Here is a 17883-nt window from a genome sequence, read left to right as displayed (position 1 = left end):
CCGCATTCGCCTGAAAGACGATATTGTTTTCCGGTCAAGGCCGTACCCGGTGCCCATTCATTTGAGAAAAGAAATGACTGAGCAAATCGACTCCCTGTTACGGCAAGGGGTCATCCGGGAATCTACGTCCCCTTACAACTCGCCTGTGTTTCTCGTGCGCAATGGAATAACGGGAAATACCGCATGGTGCAGGATCTTCGTGCACTGAATTCTAACACCATCTTTGATGCGATTGGAATGAACGATCTCAATGAGACTCTATATCAAATGGGCGGCAAACGTTTCTATTGTAATCTTGATTTGCACCAGTCGTATTTTCAGTTACCCCTGTCGGAAGACAGCAAGCCGTATACGGCATTCACAGTGCCAGGAAAAGGCCATTTTGAACTTAATTTTGCGGCAATGGGCGCAAGCACCAGTCCTGCAGGATTAACAAGATCGATTCACTTGGCTTGTGCACAAATGGATCCTTCCACGTTCGCCTCCTACATGGATGATCTGTACTGTTTTGCCGACGAGTTCTCGGTCTTATTGACCACCCTAGAACAACTGTTCAAGTGTTTAGAGGCGGCCGGTTTGAAACTTACCCCTTCTAAATGTTCCTTCGGTTATAGCCAGATCATCGCCCTTGGGAACCGAGTTGGCCGTTTCGGTTATTCTATCTCGGATAAGATTATCGACTCTATTACGCATTACATCCAGCCCAAGACCGTGCGTCAGGTGCGCCGCTTTTTGGGTCTTGCTTCCTACGTCCGGCGGTATATTAAAAACTACTCGGACATTGCCGCACCACTTCAGGCTTTGGTAGGAAAGAATAAGCGTTTTCAATGGGAAAAGGAACAACAAGACGCCTTTGAAGCATTAAAAAAGGCTCTTATTACGGCCCCCGTTCTCTTGCCGTATAAGCCTGACAAAGAAGTTCGGGTTTATACTGATGCATCGACTACCGCGATTTCCGGGATATTGATGCAACAAAACTCTGAAGGGGCGTGGCTCCCTTGTGCGTACTGCTCACGAAAATTGAAAGATCACGAGACTAGGCTCGGGATCATTGAACTTGAACTGTTGGCCATTCTTTATACGTTAAAGAGCTTCAGGTTCTATCTTCTAGGACGCCACTTCTTTTTGTTTACCGATAACAAAAGTATAACGTATCTGCGCACCGCGAAATCTCTCTCCCCTAAACTCTTACGTTGGTCGTTATCGATAGATGAATATTTTTTTACGGTTTCCCATTGCCGCGGTACTCAAAATCCGGCGGACCCCTTGTCCCGGGATACTGGTATCGAACCGACCGACGACGCGCCAGAACTGGAAGAGACCAAGGTTTTATTCATGCAGGATAAAACCATTGATATTGCCTCTCATCAGCGCGCGGATGAAACCCTCGGCAGTATCATTCGCATTTTGGAGGATCCACAGGGGGAGGGCATCCGAGCCCCCGCCCCCCCCTCCAACGGCAGGCGTGTTACCATTCCATCGAAAATGGGTTGCTCTATCGGCTCCATCGAATGGCCTCGGGTGCACAGAAGCTTCTGTGCATACCGACCGCCCTCCGTGACACGGTGATTGAATCTCTCCATTCATTGCCGACCGGAGGCGGCCACATGGGTTTTTCCAAAACTTACAATCGAGCCCTCAAAGAAATTTATTTTCCCTTTATGAAGAACTTCATACAGCGGAAAATCAGGGAATGCGCAGTGTGCCAAGCGAATAAGAAGCCGCCCGGTTATCCGGCCGGCGAGTTATTAACTTATCCGCCGCAAAAACCATTCCAATCCATCGCGATTGACTTCAGTGGCCCTTATTCCGCTTCAGGACCGCTCAGACATAAATACATACTCGCGGCGACCGACTTTTCAACCCGGTATATGGTCGCACGTTCGACTCCCGACGTGTCGGCTCAAACGGCGGCCGACTTTCTGTATGAAGAGATTATACTCCGTTGGGGGGTCCCGGAGACCGTCCATGCGGATAGAGGAAGCTCATTTACTGCTAAGCTTTTCCAGGAGTTGAATGAAAAGCTAGGAGTAAACCTCAAGTTCACGCCCACGGCGTGTCATAATTCCTTGGGTATTCAGGAGAAAGGACATTGCAGTTTGCAACAGATTCTCAAGAACTATGTAAATTCGTCCCACACTAATTGGGAAATGTATCTTGGCCCCGCCCTCTTTTCTTATAATACGGCCCGCCAGCAGAATTTGCGTTATTCGGCGTTCTATCTTTTGCATGGTTTCGAACCTCGCACTCCTTGGTCTGCAATGTTCCACAGGAGCGTGTGTGCAAGCGTAGAGAATGAAATGCGATTTAAAATCCTGGATAAGGCACGTGCAGCGGCCGCAGAACATCTCCAAGCTCGCCACCACGCCGTTAAGCCAGCTTATGACCGACGACATTCTCAAATCTCGTTTAATAAGGGCGATGAAGTCCTTATTTTCGATGCCACCCAGCGCATCGGAACTTCTAGAAAATTTTCGGGACATTTCACCGGGCCTGGTACTGTAATCGAACGCGTTCACCCTAATTCGTATCGGGTCCAATTCACAAATAAGCGAGGTCAGGTGATTATTGACGAGATCGGGATACAGCGTCTTAAACTGTATCATCCGCCCCATGACGATTAGCGAACACCGGGAATAAGGGAAGGTTGCAACCCCCCCCCCCCCCCTTTTGGCTAGTTACCGACGGTCACCTATAACTTTTGCTATATATCTGTGGTCAATGAGCAGCAACGATCAGACAGGAAAATTTTTTGACAATAATTTTAACTTCATACATAAATCGCTAATAAATAAATATCCCCCTTCTCTTATGCGAAAATGTTGTGAAAGGTATTGTTTTTCGCCAACCACCGCAGCTGCACGTAGTGCAGACTGTACGTCACCCACACCAGAATAATGAAGGTCAAGAAGAAGTAAGAGATGTTAAATAACACTATGAGTGTTTTTTATGTAGCGCACAGTGTAGTAGTTTCAACGATAAGTTAACAAGTAAGTCAAAATGCGCTTATTATATTATATACAAGTCCCCCCAGGGGCACCTTCTGTTTAACAGAGGGGAAAGGACGACGTATGTCGAAGGCTTTTGAAATGTTTATCAAGTCGTGTGCTGAGCACACGATTAATGACTTACACGAAGTACATTCTTCACGAGTTTGGTGTGCGGATGGACGAAACTGGTGTTAATAATACGTTCACATTTTTACGCATATAATTTTTTTGCATTACAGTGGAGGAGTTAATGGATTTTATACAAATAGTACCTTTGTCGCTTGCACGGGAAAATATACCTCACCGCACCTTCGTAATAATTGTGCTCAGAGTTCGTTCCAGTTACATTAAAGATAGAGAGATAAATAACGACGACTGAGATTTAAAGGTGCTGCGCCAATGAAGAGACAATGAATAAATAAATCAGTGCATGAAGCGAAGTCGGCTTCATTAAGTAATCAAGCGACGGTTAGATTATTATTATCCCGTTTAGTCAGAAGAGTTGTGGCTTGCTCCCACACTTCAATAAGTATGTAGTTACTGACAGCATAGACCGACAATATGGCGTTACTTGTATCATAACAGTTTTAACTTTGTTTTTCTCAACAGTGCAAGCGTTAAGTTTTAAAGAAATAATTCGTTAAGCACTTACTTATTACTATAGTTTGGTACTTTCATCTTTATAACGATCATAGCGATTTGTTTGTTTTTATTTAGAAGCTGCCTGCTTCATCGTTTCCCGCTCACGACCCGCGCAGTCTCATGCTGCAGCTCATATTACTAGGACCATACAATAAGCGAAAATAGCATCGATACTTATCACACTTATGAAAACATAGGCTTTACCATAGTAAATGCGGCCATACATATTAGCGTACTATCCGAAGTGCACACTCGGAGCTGGAAGTGCGTCCTCAACACCACGCTCCGCGCTCCTATGTCAATGTGATCCACCCTCCCGCGAACGCTTGCGTGCAGGACGAGGTCCTGGATTTACCACCGCCGTTTCACATTCCCCAAGCGGGGGAAAGGCCTATTTCATTTATCGCCCATATCTCGTATGATGACCTGTCCCTATTTTAAACCATCCTTTTTGATGGGCAGAGTGTCGTTCCGGCGGCCCAATTTTCAGCACCTGTTTATGTCTTGACTCAGGAAAAAGGGATGGCGTTTGTTTATCACAACAGGCATGGTGACCTGGAACTGCATTGAACGGCGTCTGAAATTCTGCTGAATTTTCTCGACCCCATGTTGGTAATCAGGAGGCATCTCCATTCGAATCCACGCCGGGAGCGCCCGCCGTCCCAGCTCGTTCTTAAGAACGAAACATTTCCCGAAGTACATCCGTTTGTTCCCCGGCACATTTTCTCCGCGCACCTCCCGCGCACCTCCTAAGAACGAAAATTTCGCTCAAGACGAGTTACAAATGAAACGTCGCCAGTAGCTTTCGGACTTCGGACCTCGCTTGCGCCTGGGAAAATCACGTTCCGCCGAGGAATTCAGAAAAGACGGGACTCAAATTACTTTGTCAGAGCCGTGAATCCTGCACGACGACGCCAAGTTCCATAATAATTGCTATCCGCAAACAAGGGCACAATTTTCTATCCATTCACTTTCTTAGAACAGAGTTTTTTTTATTAACTTGAATAAGAATTCATGGAAGCGAATATTCCACATTGGGTTTTTACAATTTTGTCTCGTTGACTGGTGCTTTACTTCGAACATTACATTCTAACGTTCACATCAACCTATTGATGTAATCCCTTGACATTTGAAAACCGTTTATTCACTTGATAAGTGACACTTTTTTAAGGGTTATTAATAAAAAAGGGACTGGGTCCTACAGTGCTCAGCCATTTTCCTTCCGAATTTTATTGCGTTAATCCCAGGGAATTGGCGTTTGGGTTAATCTTTTCAGTGGCATTCAGAAAACGGTTACCTTCGCTAACCACGACGATAATATCCGCCTTTCGGCGGTACCGTTTCAATTATGTTTCAGTTATTTATAACTTCCACACTCCCTTCTCGTGGCAAGCAGCCAATTATTTTCCTTATTTTAATTCTCGGCACATTTTATTTAATACATGTAATTCATATATTCCACTTATGCTTTCAATTGAGCCACAATGAATTCTCGCGTTTTAGAACAACGTTACAGAAATGTATTCCCTCATAGTTTTTTTTAAGGGTCATCATCTTATGAACATTAATTACATTTTCTTTCGTTTATTGCGTACGCTCGCCCGTACTGGGACCTACAATCGGTTACATTCTCGAAATAAACCGTCGCTTGAACCGATACCTTTGCCTAATGGCAACGCATCTTATTACCATAGCATTCACGCTGTCGTGAAGTAACATATGCAATACCTTATTGCCCTTGTGTTTTTAATTCATTTTTGAATTCCCATTTTATTCGTATTTACGCCATCTTTGCTTTTTTTAATCAATTTATTACCCCTTGTACTCTATGTACTAAAGTAATTACTTTCCCCTCTCCAATGCCATCAACGTTGACCTCAGAGGACGGGACATTTCACTTGTTTCAAGATCGTCCCCACCCGCGGGAAAATAACGTCCTTTATCAATTTATTATTTTTATCATTATTATTACTATTATCGTTCTCGCCACGGTAACCCGTCCCAATCTTAACAAATAACCTTTGGGCTAGTGCTTTGCTTTTGCAATTGCTTATTTTAAAGACTAACTTTTAAACTTAACCCCCCCTCCATATACCTTGCAATTTTTTTTACATTTTCTAGATTTTCGCTTCACTCGCGATATTTTGGATTCATTCAAGAAGTAACGTTTCAGTTTGCACCCCTACTTTTTTTTAAACGATCTGGTCTGGTTTTCCTGTTCATTTTTCAGCTGCCCCTTACCCTACCTTTTCACAACGTTCGTCTCAACCCAGCACGGACTGTTGCTGCAGTTTGAAGCAGAGATCACAGCAGATGCATCCAGCATCCCCAGGAATCATCATGTTCCGGATCACCATTTTCCAGAGGTTCATCCCCTCCAGGACAAAAGTGCACCCCCTCCCTACTGGAACTACCATTCTTGCGACGCGTGATCACCAGACGTTGTTCGAGTCCAGCAGTGCATTCCACCCCCCAGACTTTTCATCTTTGTGATCATCACCCTTCAGAAGTGCATCATCCCCCCCCCCCCATGAACTTTTCATCAACGTGATCATCACGTTCTTGAGACGCAAGCACCAGTTATTCTTGCGACCCGCGATCACCACAAGTGGTTCGTCTACAGCAGTGCGCCCCAACCCCCAACGACTCATAATAATTAGTGATCAGCGCCTTGTAGAAGTCATCAGTGTTGATGGACAGCTATCACCAGCACCCCCATCAGAATTTATCAGTTTGGAGAGCAGAGTTCCTCCGACCCCCGTCAGCTTTTATCATGGGGATGACCATTACTTACCAGATGCCCCCCCCCCCCCCCAGAGTCATCAGTTTCGTGACCAGCAATGCCCCAGTGCCCTCGTCACACTTCAGTGATTCACGTTGCAGCCGCCGTCCTTCATCCATTCTAGGATCTTCAAGACGACCTCCTCCCCCTCGTCGAGTCTTTACTATTTGGCGCCAGTGCCCCCTCTCCGCACCTCATCTCACCTCCAAGTGAGTCGTCCAGTGCTCACCCTTAACCCCTAGGAAAGCACCCAGTCTGCAGTCGACAGTGTCACCCCCATCCAGATGACAAGGATTCTTCACACATGTTCGTGGGTTCGACATCGGTTCCAGTCTTGCCCAACATACATCGCGCGCGTCGTGTGTTCGGGTCCAATCACCGAAAAATGTGAAAATGGACGCTCTACCAGTGCTGTTTTCGCGTGTCTGTTCCTCCTGGACTCCCCCTGTACGCGAGCCAGAACTTTCTTCCAGGAATAGCCTTTCGGTGACGTTTTTCGGACTCATTGGATAACCTTGTTTTCAGTTTCCGGTATATCTCATCTGTGCGTGTGTCGCGTCGCGTATACAAATGCGTGTGTCCGCGTCGATTCGTGTGCTCCGTGTGTTCCTGGTTTGACTCTCGTCGCCGGATCTTCAAGAACATTTCGCCGATCTCCGTTAGCAATGGACGCTCGCCATCGCGATTGCTAATGGGGTATCCTTCAGCTACATCAAGAACGCTACCTAAGTGTCTTTTTTTCTGTTTCCCTCTGGCCAACCAACATTTCGGCCAGGACTATATGTCAAAAACACAAACTCGAAGTGTCACATTGGGAATCAGTTTTTTTTCAGACCGGCAGACAGACTTAAATAATTTTCTACCTCAATTTCTGCCACTACTGTTATTATTATTTTTCCTTTTCAAATTATGTGTATTAACTAAACAGACAATAGTTTGGGGGCGGAACGCCCCATGTATATATATCATATCGCAATTTGAATGTTTGTACTTGTGAACCCTTCAGGTTGATCCTGTTGTATCTTATTGCATGATTTTTTTCTTGAATATTGATACCAAGTTTTTTTTTTTTAGGTGATATAGGCATTCCCCCGTTAATGGGGTATAAACAATCTCCGTGTTTTCCGAACGATGCGCAATGGAATTAACCTTGCCCAGGAAGCAAAGATACATTTTCTTCTCTCTTACGAGTGCTACAGTGTTTGCGTGTGCTCCGTGTGTACAGGGATAAACACCGCTACGGTGACACCATGAGAAATGGCGAGTCAGCATCAGCTGACCCCGCGTAGTACGTGTGCCATCAATGTTGTTTATAATCCAGCATGTTAAGATCTTTAAGTGCATGATTTTTGGTTGTGTGTAAAATTTATTTTTCCTTACACCCACCCTTGTATAATAGTAATTTTTTTTTGGGCTGGTGTAAATAAATTATCTTCTAGAGTTGACTGGTATGGCCGGGCTCGCGTTACAAAAAATTAACTTCCCTGCGTGAATTTAATTTTTTGCCCCAGGCAGGTGTGTCGTATCATGCCCAAGGCATGACTCGAATCCGGGACCCCGGGCGCCATAGTCCGATAGCCTAATCATTTCATAAAAAGGGCCCGAGTATGAAAGAAGCTGGAAAGAGATTCTTTCAAGCAAATGCCACCTGCGATCTTCAGCGGATGTAAAAATCCGCTGATACGAATTCTTCGGAATCGCAGGAAAGATACTGCAAACACAGCTTTACGCTGAAAGCACCGTTATTGAGAGACGCGTCCTCTCAACGGCCGAAGTTCGAATTTCGTTTAAATAGCTCGGGAGAATATTTCTCGCCCCAGTCGGTATCTGAAATCTATCGCGTGCACAGTTAGTGCCTCGGAATTATACAAGTTGTTGAACTAAGAAAGTTATGGCGTGAATAGTTGTTACCTCCGATTACCGAACGTTACAAAAGGAGTTACAGCGAGGAGTAGTACAATATCGGAAAGGAGTTTTATTTCAGGAGAGTTTCATCAACGAACCAGCGAGTCGATCGTCACTTCCAGATCTACAGGTAACGAACGTTCCTCTATCCTTGTCTTTCATTCTCTCACACCCTTGCCAGACCAGTCAATTATAGTGTTTAAAGTTAATCGTGAGTGTTCTTATTTCACGGGGCTAGCCCCCTTGCTTGGTTAAGTGTAGACGTAGCTTTTCAGAGCTATACCCCCTCTTACGATACACCTCTCGCAGCCAAATAACTTCGAATATCAGGCTTCACATAGCCTATCTACGATCCCTTAATTTAAAAACAATCGGGGTGATTGTACGATACGGTCTCTTAATGCTCTGTCACTTTGTAATGGAGGGGTCTTGGGATCAATCCATGGTGGAGGCACATTACACAGTGGTTGGAATACCATTTGTAACTGTGGGTCCAGTTCCAATTGGTCTATCTGAGTGTATGTTGTATGAAATGCATGTGAAGTGTATGTTTAAGATTCGCCCTTCCATTTTGACATCCCCTCTTTCCCCTTGTGTCCTCTTAACTCCATTCTTTTGGGAGAGGGGATAGCTTTAACTAATGTGCATTACAGGCTTTTAAAATAATAAAGCTATCAATTGTAAAATTTATGTTTTTTTTAATTCCATGTTAATCTACAACTCCTATTTTGGAATTGCTTATGCAAGTGGACAATAAGTGATGTGCATTTGGTGCATGTGTGCTACTTTATTTTGGAGGGATATGTGCTTATTATTTTCTTGTCCCCTTTCTTGTACTCCACAACTTCATCACAATTTTACCTGAAACTTGTTGATATGTAAGAAAAGCCGTGCATTACTATGAAAAATCTAAAAGTACTACAGTAGCAGTGTAATGGGGTGACCTTTTTAAAATGCATTAAAGAAATTATACTCTCTCCACATACCATACCTTGGAAGTGCATGTGGGACATTTCATGAAAAGTGGTCCCACTCCATGTAAATAACGAAATGAATTAATCCGAAAAATATTAGTGTTTCCAATTGCATTAACGTTTAAATGTTTGTGAATGCATATAATATCCATATTTCACAAACAAAAATTATTAGCATCTGTGTAGCCTATATGCTTCACAAACAAATGAAGTCACATTTTGCTACATTATTGAAGCATCACACATACCACATTCTTGATAATGCTTTTCATGCATTCAGGCTATGTCATCATACTCATTTTTTTTCATTTGTTAAGACACACCAAAAAGTAATTCTTAATTGTATGAAGTCAGTTCATTATGAAAATTTTAATCCAATTGCATGTCTATAATCTTACTTTTCTTGTGAAATATCACACACGTAATGCTGGAATGCACCATGTATGCAGGCTGTGCCTGGATTTGGCTTTTATTAGGTATGGGGATTTCAGGCCTGATGTGTGTGTAGTTCATGGATATCTGAAATACTTTTTTCAGAGTGGCAAGCAAAACATATTTTCAACAAAAACATATCTGCTTCTCAAAAACCACTGCTTCAGTTTGAAGTTCTTGTCTTCCTGCGATGACCATGTACCAGCCTTACATGTATGATTGTAATAATTAACACTGTGACTGAATTGAAATTATACTGTGAAGTATAAGGTGATTTAGGATAGTATTCATTTTTCAGGTTGGTAATGCTGTCCTCTTACCTTCCCTCACCCCTTTCCATATGTCCATTGGCCTCATTATTGGTTTTAATGAATTAATTAATTGTAAGTACTTTATTTTAGCAAAATATCTCTGTTCCCTTTATTGAAGGGCTTGCCCTCTTAGTTATGACAGGTGAAAATAGCCATTGTTCTGACATTTGTATAGTTACGTTATGATTTCATTGAAGCAGGAATACGTAAACATTTCAAGTGAACTCTTTATGTGTAAAAATTATACATGTATCTAATTTATGAGAAGAATAAAATATTATAACTAATTTCGTGCAGACAATTTAGGTAGGGAGATGCCGGAGAGGTAATTCTTACCTTCTCAGCAATTGATCTCCAAAGTGGCATAATGTACAAATGGTTTAGGCTAAAGAATATACCCCACAGAGAGTGTACCCCCCTCCCCCATGCTTTCCTGCACACTGGAATTTTGTTATGCATGCAATTACCATGTTCTTTCAAATTCAAATTCTTTATTTGCCTGGGAGATGAGAGATAATGTGTTGCAACCCAGAATTGTCTGCGACTACATTTGGAACACTATACAAAAATTATTAGTACTGCATATCCACTATTAAATGTTATGGTAGGGTTATTTTTTATTTTGCTGTTCCTCCTCTCAAATCTATGTTCAAATGTAAAGTAATTATTTCACTTTGCAAGGGTAATGCACTGAATTTCCATATTTCAAATTTTCTTCCCCGTCACTCTCTATATTTGTGTCTGCATTTTCCAGTTTCTTCAGTTTAAAAGAAATGGAAGCAATTTGCATGCAATGTTTACATTTTGTTGCTTGCTTTGTCCTCATAAGCTAAATGTAGGGAATTTAGGAATTTACTGCACTTTTTGAAAAAAAAAAATACTTCTTGTGTGCATCTTTGTTTATTTTATGATCTTTTTATAATTTCAGGTGGTAACTGAGGCAAAGAACCCATTACTCAGCAAAGAACAACTTTCCAGGCTAATATGAAGGATGCACATAACAATGGAATTTGTCAATATCTTTTGAAATAAAGATTGCTTATTCTACATGATCCATTATTTTTAATTAAAATCCATCCCAACGATAAATATCACCATTTAGATATCCAGAAAACCTAGTGAAGTGAGAACAGTTAACCATTATGCCACACAATAGCCTACTTTTTACCAGTTTCTAATTTGGCTTAATGATTACCTGCTCTAACTTCAGGAGGTCCAGTTTGCTGTGTTTTTAATTGCTGATTACACTTGATTAATAACATAAATTTGCTACATTAACACTGGTAGTCAATCTAAACCAGCAATATTAAGGAATAACTGTGTGTGTGTGATGGTGTATTTGAGTGTCTATTTTCTTTCTTTTCATATTTCCAGTCCTATTTTTCACTGCTATGTAAACACCGTTAAGCATGAAACTTACACTCCTATGTTTCAATCAATAATAACAATAATGAAACTTATACCCCGTAGTAGCAGCTATGTGCTTGGTGGAAGCATGATATCATGCTATTCATTTTAAAACACGAGATGAATACTAAAGTAGTGGTATGTTATTTCATTTCTTTGCTTGTGTTTTAAAACTGAATATTATGCATTATGCTTTCAGGAAGCAAGTATCTGTTCCTTTGATGTGTGAGCTCCCCAAAGCTTATATTTATATAGTCTGTGCTGAAACATTTATCTACAGTGTTTACAGTTTGTTAATAGTTCAACTGTGTGGTTAATCTGTGTAGATTTAAGTGAGTGTTCTGAAGTGAGAATCATTCAAACAGGCTCTGATTTACACTTACTACTAGAAAAGTAAAATCCCCACTGCCCACAGGTTTCAATATTTCCTACCATGGATACTAGTGAATGTACATTGCAGGTTTACAAGTAAGTATTATATTGTGTTTTAATACATTGTGGAAAATAACACAGAATATAGTTTTAAGCCATTAAAAGTATGTTGCTGTTAATATTGTTGCAATGATAAAAGAAAAGCAAAATACTGACTGTTGCTATCACAGGAATTTTTTTGTAAAATTACGGTGAAATAATAACATCCTTCACTGTTGCTATCATGGGAAATTTTCTGTAAAATTACAGTTAAATAACCATCATTCACTGTTGCTATCACAGACAATTTTCTGTATAATTACGGTGAAATTGCAGTATCACTTACTGCTTGAACCGTAACTGGAGCGATGAAATTTCTGTAATATTACGGTGCAATTTAGTTCATAATTACGGTGAAACCACTGTAATTTTACGGTGACGCCATTGGCGCCCGAGCTGCTGGTGAGGTCACCGTAAAATACGGCTTTTTTGTACGAACATTGCAGTGCGTTTCGGAGTATACCTAGGGATAGATACTTCTTGTATCTTCACTTCACTTAAAACATTAGCTTCTAACTTATTTATCTTTTTCTCCAGTCTTTCATTTCTTGCCCGTTCAATCTTTAATTCATTTTCAAGACTTCCAACTCGGTAACAGAGTTCCTCGACGACACTTTTCGTTATTTCCAAGTGATGCTGCATCTCTTTCTTCACGTGTTGTCTCTTTTCCGCAGGAGCACCATAGTAGAGGCACTGCATTTCCTTATAAGCGCAGGCAGCAAAGCAATTCCAGCAATTTTCATCCAAATGTCGTTTCACGTCTCCTCTTCTAACTTTAACACCACAATTCGTAGGACAAGGAATTGGGAATTTCGGACATTTCGAGTGGTGATCAGCCAGCAATTGTTTCTTGACTTCCTTCTTGCAATATTCACATTCGATGACCGTCTGATGACACTCATTCTCAATGTGTTCGCTAAGATCTTTCCTTGGCAGTTTCTTCCCACAGTCATTGACGCAGCGGATAAGAATGCACTTGCAGGAGTCGTAGTGTTCTACTAGATCGAGCAATTCCTCGTCGCAGAACACGCACTGCACCTCACGCTGCACACGCTTGTCACGCAGGTCGGATTTATCTTCTTTCTTTGAAAAATTGTCACAAAGTATAGCAAGAACTTTTCCTTTGACGTCTAATTTGTCACAAGGTACAGGATGAACTTCTTCATCGACGTCTGATTTCTCAACGGTCTCCTTCAGCCAACTTGTCTTGGATGTATTTTTGTCAACTTTCACAGAGCACTGTTGTTCGTGATTTTCTATATCTTCAGTGGAAAAGAACTCTAAACAACACTGGCAAAGGGCTTTTCCTTTCTCGCAGTTCAAGCGATGACTGTGTAGCTCTCCCTGCTTTATCTCTTTCTCGCAGAACAAGCATGTAACGTAAACAGTTGTCGGCATCTTCAATCTTCAACAGCGAATCGCGAGTGAGGTGGTAACTGCTCCGTTGAAATCCGCAATGCAGATGTCTGCATTAGGAATAATCTATAAGCCTGTGGCTACCGAGATATTTACTTCGTACCATGGAAACAGAAGCCGACAACCGATCAATTATATGAAAGCACGCATGCAATTGTGACGTCAAAGTCGTCTTCCGACCATTACTTATTGCGTGTAGAAACAAATATAGGAAATATTTTTCTACAATGTTATGGAAACACACTAGTCACTCCTTCATAGGGTATCCATGCAACAAAGGCCGATGTTGCACGTATCGATTCTGTTTATGAGGGCGGGGGTAGGGAAAAAGTATCTAGCTTAGCTAACTAAAAATGTATTTTGATATTATTGTCAAACACTGTGGAAGTGATAAGTTGTTTTTGATCGATTGCTTGTTTGATTTTATTTAAATTCTCTATTCTGCCATTTTTCCCTAATCGCGAAGATGATGTTGGATGGTGATGAGTTGAAATGTATGAAGAGACTGTAACAGACGTACACTCCTGTTCACAGAAAGTGGCACACTCGTTTGAGTTGGTCCAACTTCGGGTCTGGCAGTACAGCCGAAGTAAGCGTTCGGAAACCAGCAGTGTTGCTTACTACCAAACATTTTAACCACATGCAGGGAATTTTGTGTCTCTCAGACTCAAAGAAAAGGGCTAACGGAAAGATTGCAGCGTAAATATTAATTAACTGGACTGTCCACGTCTACATTGAAAGTAATGTAAATGCGAAAAATTCGTGAAAAATATATTTTAAAAAAAACGGATTTTTGACGTTCGTGAAGAAATGGTAATCACAATGCGTTAAAATGCAAGGCCCCCGGGTTCGAATCTGGACTGAGCATGGGTGTTCTTTTTGAGTCTCTCTTCATCGTTGCGAGTAGCCGAAAATGGAAGAAAAGCAACACCAAATAACGAAAAAAACGTAATTTGAATAAGCGAAGCGGAAATAGTGCTGTTGTAATTCCTGAAAATTATGCAAAAGAAAAACTAATTATTATTTATTTCGGATAAAGTGTTATCTAGGAAGGCTTGAAGAATATATAAACTCCTTCCCCACCCACTTTGGCAAACATAATCGCAATGTCGGCACTGAATATGCGATGGGAAAAATAATAGAAATCTGAAGGAAGAAGAGTTTATGTCACAGCCAGGAAGGCACATGAGAGGAGGTACACCTCCCCAACAAACACACACACACATCAGTCATCCAGGTTATTAACAATAAGTCAATGGTTGTCCTCTCATTTAACTTGAACAGTAAATGGAATTCTTGTAAAATGAAAATTGTGGGGCTTTCCTTTTTACACGTGCACGTTGGTTTCGTAATGGAGCAAAAAAATATAATTGTGACTCGTAATATCACTACCGGCTGAATGAATTTCTCCGTAGATTCCAGAATAATGACTCTTCTCTCTGAAATAAATAGTTTAAAAATAATATAATATATGTGCCGTTCGTTAATAAGATTCCTCTTCACATAAAGCTAGAACACGGTTATCATTTAGGGTTGGAAACACTCACCTTCCACAAAAGCACGACTTTGCAACGTTTTCCTTCATTTTCAGGTACAAGCTTGACTTGTATTTTGTCAGCAATGCGCACAGCACACAAACACTATCTGATGAACCGTATTGCTTTCAAATTAATGTAATTAGCGAGAAGAGACATCAAAAGTTTCTAGCTGGACAGGAAAAGATGCGATCTTATGGATATATTACCCAAATAGCTTGGTTTCGTAACCGTGGCTTGTGGCCATGTCGGTTAATGGTCAGCTTTGTAAGCTGAAATCCTAGGTTCGTGTCTCCAAAATATTTTTTCGTACCAAATGGGTGCTACATAATGTATTTTATTCTCGTCACTCCAATTGCAGCCAGAAACTTTGTTATTGTTTGCGCGCCAATAAGAAAATATGTATTGAAACTACTACTCGTTCAGAGAACGTGACTGTTACTCGAGACTACTTGAAATTGAGATTTTTTAGTTGCTGGTAAGCCTCGATATTTACACCAAGTGCTAAAATTGTTGTGTGATAAAACAAACCGTCAAAATCTCAAGAAGAAAACCACTGAAATTAAATTAAGTTGTGAGGAAGATCAACAGATGTATTTTAAGATGTTCCGCCATTTACGTGTCACTCTCCTCGTTTCATACATAGATAGATATTTACAAGTGACCCACTCGATGAATGCTTGCACCTTAAGAGTAATTTTCAGATGAAAAAAAAAAAGCCTGGTCCAAATAGAAAAGTGAAGACGTGCGCAGATTGTAGATGTTATTATTATAAACAAACAGAATTAATCAGTAACTACAATTATTTACCTAAACATCACTCATATGTAACTTAGAATACAGCTGTATTGTATTGTCAAGCTTGTGCCTGAAAATGAAGGAAAACGTTGCGTAGTCGTGCTTTTGTGGAAGGTGAGTGTTTCCAACCCTAAATGATAATCGTGTTCTAGCTTTATGTGAAGAGGAATCTTATTAACGAACGGCACATATATTATATTATTTTTAAACTATTTATTTCAGAGAGAAGAGTCATTATTCTGGAATCTACGGAGAAATTCATTCAGCCGGTAGTGATATTACGAGTCACAATTATATTTTTTTGCTCCATTACGAAACCAACGTGCACGTGTAAAAAGGAAAGCCCCACAATTTTCATTTTACAAGAATTCCATTTACTGTTCAAGTTAAATGAGAGGACAACCATTGACTTATTGTTAATAACCTGGATGACTGATGTGTGTGTGTGTTTGTTGGGGAGGTGTACCTCCTCTCATGTGCCTTCCTGGCTGTGACATAAACTCTTCTTCCTTCAGATTTCTATTATTTTTCCCATCGCATATTCAGTGCCGACATTGCGATTATGTTTGCCAAAGTGGGTGGGGAAGGAGTTTATATATTCTTCAAGCCTTCCTAGATAACACTTTATCCGAAATAAATAATAATTAGTTTTTCTTTTGCATAATTTTCAGGAATTACAACAGCACTATTTCCGCTTCGCTTATTCAAATTACGTTTTTTTCGTTATTTGGTGTTGCTTTTCTTCCATTTTCGGCTACTCGCAACGATGAAGAGATACTCAAAAAGAACACCCATGCTCAGGCCAAATTCGAATCCGAGGCGCTTGCATTTTAACGCATTGTGATAACCATTTCTTCACGAACATCAAAAATGCGTTTTTTTAAATATATTTTTCACGAATTTTTCGCATTTACATTACTTTCAATGTAGACGTGGACAGTCCAGTTAATTAATATTTACGCTGCAATCTTTCCGTTACCCTTTTCTTTGAGTCTGAGAGACACAAAATTCCCTGCATGTGGTTAAAATGTTTGGTAGTAAGCAACACTGCTGGTTTCCGAACACTTACTTCGGCTGTGCTAGTTTTTTACTTTTGGATTCTTCAAGGTTTCACCAGACCCGAAGCTGGACTTTAACTCAAAAGAGTGTGCCACTTTCTGAGAACAGAAGTGTACTTTCTCGTTTAACGTCTTTGTAATCTTGAGATTTATTTTTTTAATTATTTTAACCTGTTCTATTGTATGGGATTTTGTTCCATTTGTATTTTATTGTACTTTCTTGTTCATTTTCTTTGTAATCTTGAATTTTATTTTTAATTTAATGTGTACTTTTGGGGTTAGGTGGTAGACCAGCAACAGCTGAACCTCGCCCAGCAATAAAGTCAATTCAAATCAATTCAATTCAATTTTTTGATAATTGATTTTGTCATCGTCTACACTGAGATGTTCGCCAGCGAAATGCATCCAACGTGCGAAAGTTGAAGCAAGAGAAGATAATTAATTTGCAAGTTGCTCTTGATGTCCACCAACCAAGGTATGATTATAAAGGAAACACTGTTAAGCCTTGCTTCCATACTAATAAAACATTAAAATACTATTGTGAATATTCGTCTGAAGAAGACCCTGTTAGGGGGTGGAAAGTTACCTTTGTAGTGTATATATTTTTTATACTATAAATCCTGGTTTGGTCAGTATTTTAATGTTTTATTATAAATGACTTCTGTTCTTCTACCTTTCGTTTCTTGGAATAAGTTGAAATTAGTCTCTTAGAGCTCCTGGTGCAAATCACCGTGCTCGGTGGATGACGAAAAGTATCTATGTGCTGAAGATATTCCTATTTCGGCATCAATTGCAGTTGGCTCCATGAGAAATCAGTAAGATAACTGACATGTGTTTGTTTGTGAGCTGGAATGAAATATTGGGATAAAGCTCTTCTTGGAATTCGAGCCCATTGAATGATATCCCATTATTCCTGTTACTTTTGCCTTTTATTTTTCGATTTTTCAACTGTGAATGTTTTCATGAAAAATTGAAAAGATAGTACTTTGCTCCCCTGAATTTTTCCGAAGGTATTACTTTTGTTCATAAAATCATACAGGTAAGTCCATAGGAGGAAAAATTCACGTGGTGAGTCTATCAGGCCCTACCCTTAGGATGTGTGTTTCGACATGGCACTCATGCTTGTAATAATGGTAATCATTGTGATTATTATCCAATATAT

The sequence above is a fragment of the Lepisma saccharinum genome, chromosome 19 (assembly GCF_977018435.1).
Source record: "Lepisma saccharinum chromosome 19, izLepSacc3.1, whole genome shotgun sequence".
Taxonomy (NCBI): Eukaryota; Metazoa; Arthropoda; class Insecta; order Zygentoma; family Lepismatidae; genus Lepisma; species Lepisma saccharinum.
The sequence above is the reverse complement of the archived record's forward strand: the minus strand, read 5'-3'. Positions refer to the sequence as shown.